Here is a 12,106-nt window from a genome sequence, read left to right as displayed (position 1 = left end):
CATTAATTTTCTCCAGCTTTTCTTCCCTCTGGCTGCCTCCCTGAGAGAATTTCTCTGTGCTGCAAGGTTTTTCCCTGTGTTCGAGAAACAGATCCAAGAGTCCCCAGATGAGACCAGAAAACTAGGGTAGTTCCTTTACCTGTGGGTAGTGGGACAGCATGCAAATCCCTCCTGAAACCAGGCAGGGGATCCAAGCCCTCAGTCAGGCTGTTGACTGCTTGGGGAAAGCAGGCCACTGCTTGCTCCCTGGGTGCCTGTGGGTTTGGCTCAAGTGTGGAAATGGAGAATTCATTCCTGGGAAACTGATGTAAACATTTGCCTGTGTTCTTTGGCAATTTCTAATGAAAACAGTTTGTGGAAGAGATTTTTCTGGCTGCAAGACTGTGGCTAAGGCTAGGCAGCTGGCATAAGCTCCCCAGTGCTCTCCAGGGAAAGATGTGTAATGTTGCACAGAAATCATGGGCGCCACCTTCTTATTGTTCAAAGTTTGGTATCTATGGACAGAAACTGGTCTGAAAGGGACCTTCCACTTTTTCCTACTTCTGCCCTCTGAGTATTGAGCTGTTCTGCCCCTCTTCTACGTGGTTAGGTGAGGAACGCTCAGGACTCACACAGCTCAGTGGCTGGAAGAAGCCCTGTGTGGAAAAAACCCACAAAAAACCAAACCTGTAACAAGAAAAAAAGGAGTAGTTAGAAGGAAGAAAAAGTACTAAGCTGGAGTTTGCTAAACATTTTAACTGTCTTGGAAGGAGTCTGAAGTGGGTGTGCTTGCCCTTTGTTCTTGCTGTGTGTCAGCATAGCAGTGCTGATGCTGGATCTGTTCTTATTTGACTATGTCCCATATGCAGGATGTCTGTGCACTCTGGGACGATGCACACATATGCAACCTCTGTCTTCCATTTACCCAAGGCAGCAACCCCACTCCTGGGGCCTGTTTAACTTTTCCATCCACTGCTCTCAGTATGTATAACTACCAGCAGTGCAGATCAGTGCACAAAGATCTCTCTCTGGAGTCAGAGGTGACTGGTTTCCCAAGTCTGCACTAGATCTCATAGTGAAGAGCTAAGTACAGAAAATAAAGAGCTTGCATTAGGTCCAAAGGCTGGACCAGTGGACTTTTCCTGATTAACTTTCTGCCCTTCACATGCTTGAAAATTACTTCCAAGAATTCTTGCTCCATATTTTTTCCAAGGATTGTGGTATTGCTTACAGTATTTCATAATTATAATACAAGGATGAGGATGTTTTCCAGATCCTTCTCCTTGCCCTTCTTAAAGGTGGACATAATCTTAGCTTTTTTGTTCAGCCTTTTCCCAGGTGCCATGATATTCCACTGTGGCTTACAGCAGATTCATTGACATGAAGCAGCACTGGTGGCTTGTATGGCTGTATCATCTATTTCAGTGGATATAAGTATGCCTAGTTTCTCTAAGCAGTTTCTAAACCCCAGATTTGGCGTTCCTACCTCCTTCCAAAACTCAGCTGGTGAATGCAAAGATCTTGGAGCAGGCTTTGCCTGTGAAGATGTCACAAAAATCCATTGATCATTGTGGTTTACATGTTGTCCAGTACCACATTTTTTCCTCCCATTTGTCAGTGGACATGCATTTAGAGTCTCTTAGAGGATCATCAAAGGTCCTACTGCAAAGCACAAAGCTGAGGGGAGAGTCTGGGTGTCTCTGGAGCAAAAGGAAGATGAAAACTACAGCTTTCACGTCAACTGGAGAAACCCCTGAGTGATGATGTAGTATGAATTTAGATTTACACCAGCTTTGAGCAAAGGGATTGAGCAAGAGTCCTCAAGAGATCCTTCACTGCCAAAATCATTGTAAACCATCATCATTCCCTTAGAAAACACAGTTGCAGAGGCAGCAATTGACGGTATTTTGGTTACCTCTGACTTGCATGAACGTTGTGGTACTTACCACTGACAATCCTGTAGTAACAAGGCCTCAGCACACCTTGTTGACATAACAAGGATTGCCCAGATAACATGGAGAACAGCAGTAGGAACCGAGATTTCTCAGGGAGCCCTGCCTAGCAGCCCTTGAAGTTGTCATTGCACTGCAATGAGAATTTCTGATGGGCAAGAAGCCATCTGATTGTAGAGTTGGTGTGAAATCAGTGAGGGCCTTTAACATGTAAAGGGCTGCTGAACATCAGAGTGAGTGTTGATAACTGCTATAACTGCCCGAGAGCCTGTCCTCTGCAAAATTATCTACTATGAAAATCAACATGTCTAAACCACTGGCACTGGCCCACCATTGAAACATTTTGCTAAGGGATGCTCTGTCCCACTTGTGCTAATTATAATACTGCCCCAAATAATTATTAGGCACACTGAGTTGATTCATATTAAAGCTTCATTGAGAACTGGAGTAATTAGGAGAACTGTGCACAAAAAGCCATGCTCACACACACTTGTGGCACCATCCACCTGCCGGTGAGACACTGGCAGATCAGAAGAGTTTTGTCAGGGTTTGTAACCAGGCAGATGATGAGAATCTCTGTTCTTGGAGGTGTTCAAATGCCATCTGGACATGGTCCTAGGTGATTGGCTCTGTCTGGCCTTGCTTGAGCAGGGGGATTGGACCAGATAACCTTCAAAGGGCCCTTCCAACCTGTCCTAGTTTAAGGGAAACCAGAGTGTTTACCAAGACCAGAGGAGAGGATTTGTCTTCAATAAACATGTCACTCTTTATTAAATTTAAAAAAACCCTTTAATTAGAAAATATATATAAGAAGTATAACTTCTTTATTAGATAGATAGGTAGATAGATAGATAGATAGATAGATAGATAGATAGATAGATAGATAGATATACAACAAATTATAGACAGACCAGAGCAAACTAGTCCCCCAGCAACAAAAAAAAACAACCTCCCAAAACTGTAGGTTCCTTCTGGTGCAATTATAATGGGCAGTGGCAGTGTCACACCTTGGCTGGCTGCGAGGTGAATTCTCAGTCTTTTCCCAGCAAGGCAGAGACAAGGAGAGTATATGACTCATGTGGGGCAGGAGCCTTTTCCATGGGAAGAGCAGACTCTCTCTCTCTCCTTGTTTTTTGTTCAACGAAGGTGTCTCGGTTTGAGGGGAAAAACCAAAATGTTTTACCCACAAGCAGGGGAGGGGCCTCCTCCACAATAATCACACCACTCTTTATCAAATTTAAGAAAAGGAATTTTAATACAAGAAGGATAACTGCTATATATATATATATATATGTAAACAGACTAGTGCAACCCACTTCCCCAACACCATAAGAGAGAAAAAAAAAAACAACAACAAAACCCAGCAGGTTTTCCTCCGGGAGAAAAGGTTATACTTAAGTGTCCTTGTCACAACCCGGCTGGCTGCAGAGTGAGTTTCAGTCCCTCTCCAGCGAAACAGACGAGCAGTGGGCTTTCAGATGGACTCAGTCTCTTCCCCCTGTGTTCCCCGTCCAAGAAGCAGAAAGGTACGAGCAACCAGCAGCAAATCCAAGGCAGGCAGCAGCACGGCAGGAAAACAGCCGTCCGAAGTAGGCAGCGGCAAGACAGCCAGGGAAAACCCCAGCAGTAACCAGCAGGGCAGCCTGCCTCCTTGGAGCCCCCACTCCCCCGTTCCGCCGAGCCAAGACTGAGGAGAATATCCAAAAAAAAAACCAAAAGAGACAAACCTGCCCCCACCCCAGCGATCACAGTTAGCTGCTTCTTTTGTTAACCGCTGGCCTGGGCAGTTAAGTGGCAGGGGAGAGAATTTACATAATAATCCCAAACTACAACAGAAGGAAACTCTGGGAGTTGTGGAGTGGTGGTAATTCCCAGAAATCTCCTTGCAGTCGAAGTCGGTTCCCAGAAAAAAGGTCTGCAAGCATATCCTGAAGCACCTGTGACCCTCCTCTCTGATGCTCAAGGTGCCCAGAGATGGAGAGGGGAAGGCGAGGAGCAGAGCCAGAAGGAGCTCTCGCCAGCACAGCAAACTGGCTCTTTCCCAGCAGCTGCCCCAAAAGAAATGAAGCCAGAACCCAGGAAAAGCTCTCCCCCTCCCAGATACTGGGGGTCTGTTCCTCACCTCTGCCCCACCATTAAGTTGGAATCTGGAGTTGTTAACCACTCCTTTGTTCTCAGTCCTGGTACTTCAATTCCCAAAACCTTTGTGTTGGTAAGGTGAGAAAAATTCCCTGAAGAACCCCTACCACCACCACCTTCATTTGTTTGAACCTTTGACAACCTCAGCTGCATGTGGTCCCCAGGAGAGCAGAGCTGCATTGAGTGCCCCACAGTTGTCCTGCTTGTTGTGATTCTGGGCACAGAAACCCCCAGAAACACACCACTTTCAGCATCTTGGCACTGCTTCAAGGTGTCTGAATTTCTAGATGGCTCTTAGCCCTTGTCCTCCACTCCCTTTCCTGCACAGCACTGGCAGGTGTTGCTTTCCCACACTACAGCAGGTGCCTGACCCTGTTGCCCAGATGTGTTTCTCATTGCTCAGCTGCTGCTGCTTTTCTTTGGAACACTTAACACAGTCTTTGCCCAGCTTTTGAGGCTGCACACCTAATTGACCACCAGTGAGTTATTTATAGTCCTGGAGACTCTGCTTGTGGCTTGTTCCAAAACTCTCAAGGCCCCTACAGCTATTGCGCTTACACTGCACATTAATAACAAGAGACACCTGGTACCATAGGCCAGTTCACACACCAGGCACTCATGAGGAGCTGGCAACAAGTATTAACAGGCCACAGCAGAGTCCTGAGGTCCTGAGTTTCCAGTTTTAATGTAAAAACTGGGACTGTTACCAGAAGTGGCAGTGTCATTCCTGATGGAGCCCAAGGCAACAGCAGCAGACGGCAAGAAAAGCAGATCAGAAATATCAGAGCTCAAAACAAACTCTGAGAAAAACTCATCTTGCAATAATGCAGCAAAGCTCACTGTGGGACCCTATGGGAAGAGGGAATACTGATTTTGAAACTAAGCCAGTTTCCTCACTGCCATCCCTCACATCCTCTTACTCACAAGGATGTCCAAAATGGAATCATCCAAATGGTCTGTACAGGATGCAAGCACCAAAATGCCGGTAGTCTGTCCAGGGACACTTTATGGCAATGCAGAGTAAAAGGGACACTCACTACTGAGATCTTATCATGGCTCCTCAGGAACCTTGTGATGCTTCTGAGTCTTGACTTTTTGTACCTGTTAGGAACTGATGGTGACCATGGTCTCCAGTCATTCCATCCCAACTCCTCTTCTGGGAACCATTAAAATGTACTTGCTGCTTTTCTCCTTATCGGGATGATTTATGTCTCTTGTCTTCCAAACACTATTTTTAATGGCTTCAGTATATCATGCTTTAGACTGCCATGTATTTGGGACCATCCCTAGCTTTGGGGTGGTCTGCAAAGCAGTAGGATCCCTGTAATCAGCTAACACAAATGCCATCCATGGCTGCTCACCCTGTGGCTGCTTTGGCACTTTTTCATGTGGGTGCTCCTGTATCCACATGCTCTTCATCCACACTAGGCAATTATTTTCATTGCAATCTACTGCAGAAGAAAGAGAACCAGTGCAGTATTTCCATGAAGATGAAAGAAATAAGGGCAAGGAGCAGTTGGCTCCTGATCCAACTGTCAGTTTGGCACTCAGAATCAACAAAGAGGCTGAAAACTGCTATCAAAGTCAGCCACGAGGCACAGGTCTGTCAAACAAACTTACTTTCTTCTATTTTTCATCCTTTATAAAACCCCAACAAAAAACCAGCACCAGATTATTGCTTCAATCCAGTAAAGGGAACGTTTCTGTTACATAATTGGATTTCCTCAAAGCATTTTTTTACTTAATATCATGTGATGCTTGTTAAGGCCCATGCCTTAACAAAAGAAACAGAGCTTAAAATATGGTTCAGTGACCTTTCAAAAGTAGCTGTTATAAAACCTTTAAGAAGTTTGCAGATGGCAGAAATATGGTAGCATAGAAGTAATGTCTAATCCAGGAGGCTCTGGATCTAAGTGAATCATTACAGTCCAGTGGAATAAACTTTAATAACTAAATTAAAGAAACATAACTGCAGGTAAATAATTTCAGATGTAAGATCTGTCTTGGAAAGCAGTGTTGCAGATAGATTGAAGTGTATCTATGGATAACACCATGATCTTTTTGTGCTGCAGTTAATAGAGAGAATGCAACCTTCAGCTGTAAGCAAGTGCGTAACAGCATTGGAAACAGGGAGCTCTTGCTTCTATGCACAGCCTTGATAGAAAAAGGACTCAGTTGCTGTCTGTATTTCCAGAGGAATGAGGAATCATGCATATTCAAAGAGGGTGCAGAAATGAGCAAGGAGTGCTTCTGCCACACACCTGAGAGGTACGGCAGAGGTACAGCATTGCAAAAGGAAAGGCTCTGATAGTTCCCTCTAACCTTCACTCTTTTCATCAATAAAATATCTGCTTTGTTCCTTTTTTTTCCTGACACTGGGTGTGTCTCTAGGGAGAAGGCATTGACAACTCTGCAGGAAAATTCCGTGGCTCTGTGTTGCAACAGGACTATAAACCAGGGCTCGGGCTACAGAGCTGGATACCTGCAAGGGTTAGGAAGAATAATCGCTTTCTTTGCATTTTATGTTTTATATCCTCACAAGTGTTTTGTCAGAGATGAAAGTGCTGAGCAAGTTTGGAATGGCAGTAAGTTAAAATGAACAATGTGTGCAGTATGCTTGAATGGCACAGGGTAGACAAAGCAAAGCTGAGCATACCTGTGAGCTGGGATAGAACTGCATATCTACAGCCATTCCTTTGGGTGAATGATTTCAGCTTGAAGGGCTGAAATTATTAGTTCCGAGTGTTATCTCAGTACTCGGGGCATTTCCTTAGTTTCTCTGTGCACAGTGTGAGCCCCATCACTGGAGTGTGTTGGGGACAGCGAGGTGAGGGCCTTGCATTCACCTGCTCAAGTGCTGTGTGTCCATCTTTCCTTCTGCAGATTGTCTAGCCAAGGGACCTATATTCTTTTACCATTTTTTTGCCAAGCTACAAATGTGTGGTCCTGGGAGAGCGACCTCGGCTCTGACAAATCCCTTACTGCCTCTGTGCAAATGTCAGGTGCAAAAGCCCCAGTGTGGGCTCAGAAAAAGTGGATGCAGACATCTGTTTTTGGAAAACAAATTCTTCCTGAACTCCAAGTGATGAGCAATGCAACTTTTTCTCTGTCCTTGGGAGGAGGGAACTAGACCCCAGACCTCAGATGTTTTCCAGCAGAACACTTACACAAGGCCTGCAGAGGACTGCCAGAAGAGTTCCACATGGCCAGATGGATGTTAAACAGAGCTGGTCCTGGAGGGGATCAGCAGTGAGGACAGGGAAATCTTGGCAGCTGAGAGCAACACAGCCCAGGACTGGGAGAAAAGCAGATAAGCCCCCAAAATCCCTGTGATGGTGCGGCACAACTGCCTGGCTTTCTAAGGAAACGCTTGCACTTGCATGTGCTCTTAGTGAAAGAGCCTTGTGACCACAAAGCCAGAGGGAAGCCCGGGGGATAGCTGCTGAGGAGAGGAGCTGGGGTGGCTTGTTCACAGGGGGAAGTGGGAACAGATGCCATTCTACTGCCCTGACTCCTGTAGTGTTTTTCATCTTTCCTTACATCTGCCCCAGAGCTGCCTCCCCAGCCCCACCAGCAGGGATGATATTAAAGCAGCACTAACCGCCTGGAGCAGAAGGAGATGGGCTGAAGTCTGATCCTAAACAAGCCAGAGGAACTTGCACAGTTGTCAAATCGACCAACTTCTTATCTCTACTGTGATTATTTCCTCCTCCCTGCTGCATACCTCGAATAGCAACATTTGTTTTGGAAATTCCTCTCCCCAGCAGTTTCAGGCTGGAAATCTGTGAAGATGTAGGAGTAGTCTGGGGGTAGAAGTTGCACTTTCCCTGGGTCTGTGTGCCAGGCTATGTTTATTCATGTGACAGAAAGGATATTGAGGTGCTGGAGCGAGTCCAGAGAAGAGCAACAAGGCTGGTGAAGGGACTGGAGCACAATCCCTATGGGGAGAGGCTGAGGGAGCTGGGGTTGTTTAGCCTGGAGAAGAGGAGGCTCAGAGGTGACCTCATCACTGTCTACAACTACCTGAAGGGAAGTTCTAGCCAGGTGGGGGCTGGTCTCTTCTCCCAGGCACTCAGCAATAGGACAAGGGGGCACGGGCTTAAGCTCTGCCAGGGGAAATTTAAGTTGGATATCAGAAAAAAATTCTTTCCAGAGAGAGTAATCAGGCATTGGAATGGGCTGCCCAGAGAGGTGGTGGATTCACCATCCCTAAAGATTCTTAAACGCAGATTGGACGTGGCGCTGAGTGCCATGATCTAGTAAATGGACTAGAGTTGGACCAAGGGTTGGACTCGATGATCTTGGAGGTCTTTTCCAACCCAATCCATTCTATGATTCTATGGAGTGGGATCAGAGGCTGAAAACCCTTGGCAGGCCAACACTCTCACCTGCCCAAATATTACATTGTGTTGCTGGTCCATGCTACATACGGAACAACATTGTGTGTATCATACCCTGGATCTGCTGCACCTGGAAAAACATCATCCTGAGGATCATGTATGTCTCTGATCACATTTGCAGTTCTTCAAAGTCCTTATACATAAAAAGGCAGAAGAGACATCTTTCCTGGGCCACAGGACAGAGAATAAGGTTGCTGGGCTAGGGAGCTGCTATGGCGCCAGGCAAATCTGAGTAATTGTGGAAGGAGTGTCAGTCCTGTGCATCAACATGTAGAAAAGAAACAACACCCAGCACACCGAAATCCTATGGCAAAGAAAACATGAGCTGGAACAATTTTTGGCCACCTCTAGGAAATAAATTATCCTCAATTCATTGCAAACACAGGGATTTAAACAGTGAAACAGCTGATGAGTCTGGGAGCTGTGGCTGTACCAAAGAATGGAGCTTGGGTTCTTCTGGACCCAAGGGAAGGTTCTGTTACAGCTTGGGACAGACATTCTCTCTGGCAGATGGGACAAGGAGACTGCTACCAGGTTACAGGAGTTCAAAGCACTTTAGCCACAGCTTTGTACATGAGGAAGTGTGAAACCAGCAGGCTGAGGGCAATGGTCCCTTACAAGGAGGTGACAACTTCAGAGCCGAGAGAAACAAGGAACACACAGCCAAGAAGGGCAGTAGGGGGTGGGGGTAGCCATGCCTTGAGGGTTGGACATGGGACAGGTTTTTCCACCTCGTGCTTCATTTGGGCTGGCTCCTGCTAGCAATCCTGTGATGCACCCAGAGTAAGCAAATGACCTTTCTCAGACGAGTTTCAGGTTTCAAGCACAGATTGCTCCCAGCACACCAATATTTACACAACACTTACTGGTCTCAAAATAGAGCACTTAAAACAACACCGTGGGGCTTTCCCACATCCTCACAGTGCTATTTGTCACTGGACCTGTTGCATAGGGGGCCACAAGGAGCTGGTAATTTGAATTCAGAGTCATCAGAAGAACACCCCATCAGAAGAAAACATATTTTTGCTGCACATGTAAGACCGAAGCTTATCTTGAACGTCAGAAAGGTTGACAGTTCTCAAATGACTAGTGGTGTTAGGTCTTTTCCTGGCTCAGGGAGGGGGCATTGCCTATCCATTTCTAGTTGTCTTGGCTTTGGCTCCTTGCACATCATGAGCAGAGGCACCAAATCTCTTCTGGCACCCAAACTTTGCACAGTGACTGTTCAGTATGCACAGCCTGGGCAGGAAGGCCAGCATGGGTGGTGCATACTGGATAAAGTCTTGCCATTCCAGATAAACTTTCTTCTGACCTTTTTGTTACCTCATTAAAAAGAGATGATCACAGGCCAGCGCTACATAGTGAACTGCCCGGGAGTTTCATGCCCTCTGACTCCCACAGATACAGAAGGTGGAGTTTGCATTGTTGTTCCTTGTAGCATTCGACTTACAATATCTGGAATGGAAAAACTCCTGTCAGAAGTGGACTTGTGAAGAAAATGAAGAAGCCAACTTTAATGCCTTAAAAACTGAAGTTTTTAATATTGTTTAAATATACAAAATGGTTTCTAATGTCTTTTTTTGCAAAGTCACTGCTTCTCTTTCCCAAAATCCCTTGAGAAAACTGTTACTCACCCCTGAGGAATGTATCTGGGGGTCTAGAAAGAAGTTACAAAAAGTGTTCTGATTGGATGTTATCCACCCCTTTCTATTGGTTGTAAACCCCTTATTCCTATTGGCACAGAGCCAAGCCCCCTTTTCTTACAATTGGTAGATTTTGGATCCCTCCAAGGCCCATATAAACCCTCACTCTTGAGCAATAAACTCTCTCGTCCCTCTCCTGGAGTCTCCGTGTGGCGGTCCTTGCGTGCTCCCTGGGGGCCATCTGGTCGTGGGCAGCAGGGAGAACACACCGCTCTAGATAACTGGCTAAGCCCCGGGACCTGGAGAACCCCACTCAACTGTTGCAGCTGCTAATGATAATTTGCAGCTCCCTGTGCATGGCTTCAGCTGCCATGGGACACGTACAGAGCACAGAGTGGTGCTTGCTAGTCCTTAACACTGGTGGCTTGATGGCTCCTGCACTCAAGTTGCAACTGCAAAGACAAACACAATTATCTTTGTGCCCAGGGGATAACCAGGCTTCAGATCTCTTGCCAGTCAAGAAGTCTGAGCCAGTGTGCATTCAGACACAGCACTTTGCACACTTGCATAGCCCCAGCCAGCCCATGGCAAGAGCACAAGAAGATAAGCTTGGAGGAACCTAAGAAGAGCTTCACACTAAGCAGAGCACTCTTCCTTCAGGTGGGTGTGGACAATCTCCATTCTTCAAAAGAGATCCCCACATTTAGCTAGCAGAAAAACTGATTTGATTCTCTCTTCGATGTCTTTTCCTGCTCTTAGGGTAGCTCAGACCTTATACACACTACCCACCCTCTGCTGCCACAGCATTGCTTTTTTGTGTGCTATGCCCAGAGCAAACCTGGGGACAGGCAAATCTGTGCGCTCCAACTCACTGCAACAGAGAGATGCTGACTCAACCCTGCAGGTTTCCATGGAAACTGCAGTCATCAAGCCTGAAATGCCATCATACTCCCTTCTGCAAACTAACTTCTGAGAGCCCGGGTAAAAGCCATCTGTCGACAATCCCCTGTCTGGGAGGCACAGCTCCAACCCACTGGCAGCAGCTGCAATTGCAGGGAGAGACTGACCCTGGCACCGCCGCCTGTTGGAGACAGTGAGAAACCCCATCCCTTCGATCATGCCTGCTACTGGGCCCACGTGGCCAGGCGCAGCAGGAAAGCAAATCAACTGGTCTCAGCCTCAGAAGCACTTTTTTCCGCTTCAGCTCCAGCCCCACCACAGTCTAGTACTGGGTTTTCCTGATGCTTTGCCATGCAAACAGAACACAGATGCCTCCTCGCCACAAAGACCCCTTCCCAATGGGAGCACAGTGCTTTGTGGCCTTGTGTCTCACTGCTGTTCCTGTGTGTCCAAGGAGGAGGACACACTTGTTAAGGATGCATACACAGGTTTCCTTTACGATCATTTGCATAGACTTGGCACAGGGGAAGTGCTGTTTGGATGCAGTGAAAACCTGGTTCCCTGCAGAAGTGATGCAGCCAAGTACCAGAGAGCTGGTGGGTCTCAAATCGTGGACATACCAGAAATCATATCTTGGAGATAACCCAAATTGATAAGGCTCGGAACAACCAGCCCTGACACAGGGGGGAGCCTGCTTTGAGCTGGGCATGTGTTGAGAGCACTCCAGAACTGAATTCTGATTTGTTCTTTTGACTGCCTGCTAGTAGGACTCAGCTGGTGTAAATTCTGAAGGACCTGTTCTATGGAAGATCCCTGTTCTCTAAGCTGAGGACTGTAACTTGCACAACACCCAGCTCCCTCCCTCCTGCTGCCATGACTGAAGGCAAGGAGAAAAACTTCAGGGTATTGGTTGACAAGAAGCTCAACATGCTCCAGCACAATTCATTCACAGTGGAAGCCAACCACGTTCTGGGCTGCAACAAAAGCAACGTGACCAGCAGGTCAAGAGACGTGACTCTGCCCCTCTGCTCCACTCTGATGACATTCCACATAGAACACTGTATCCAGCTCTGGGGCCCCCAACATACAAAGG

Source organism: Pithys albifrons, chromosome Z, assembly GCF_047495875.1.
Source record: "Pithys albifrons albifrons isolate INPA30051 chromosome Z, PitAlb_v1, whole genome shotgun sequence".
Lineage (NCBI taxonomy): Eukaryota > Metazoa > Chordata > Aves > Passeriformes > Thamnophilidae > Pithys > Pithys albifrons.
This window is presented reverse-complemented; position numbering follows the sequence as displayed.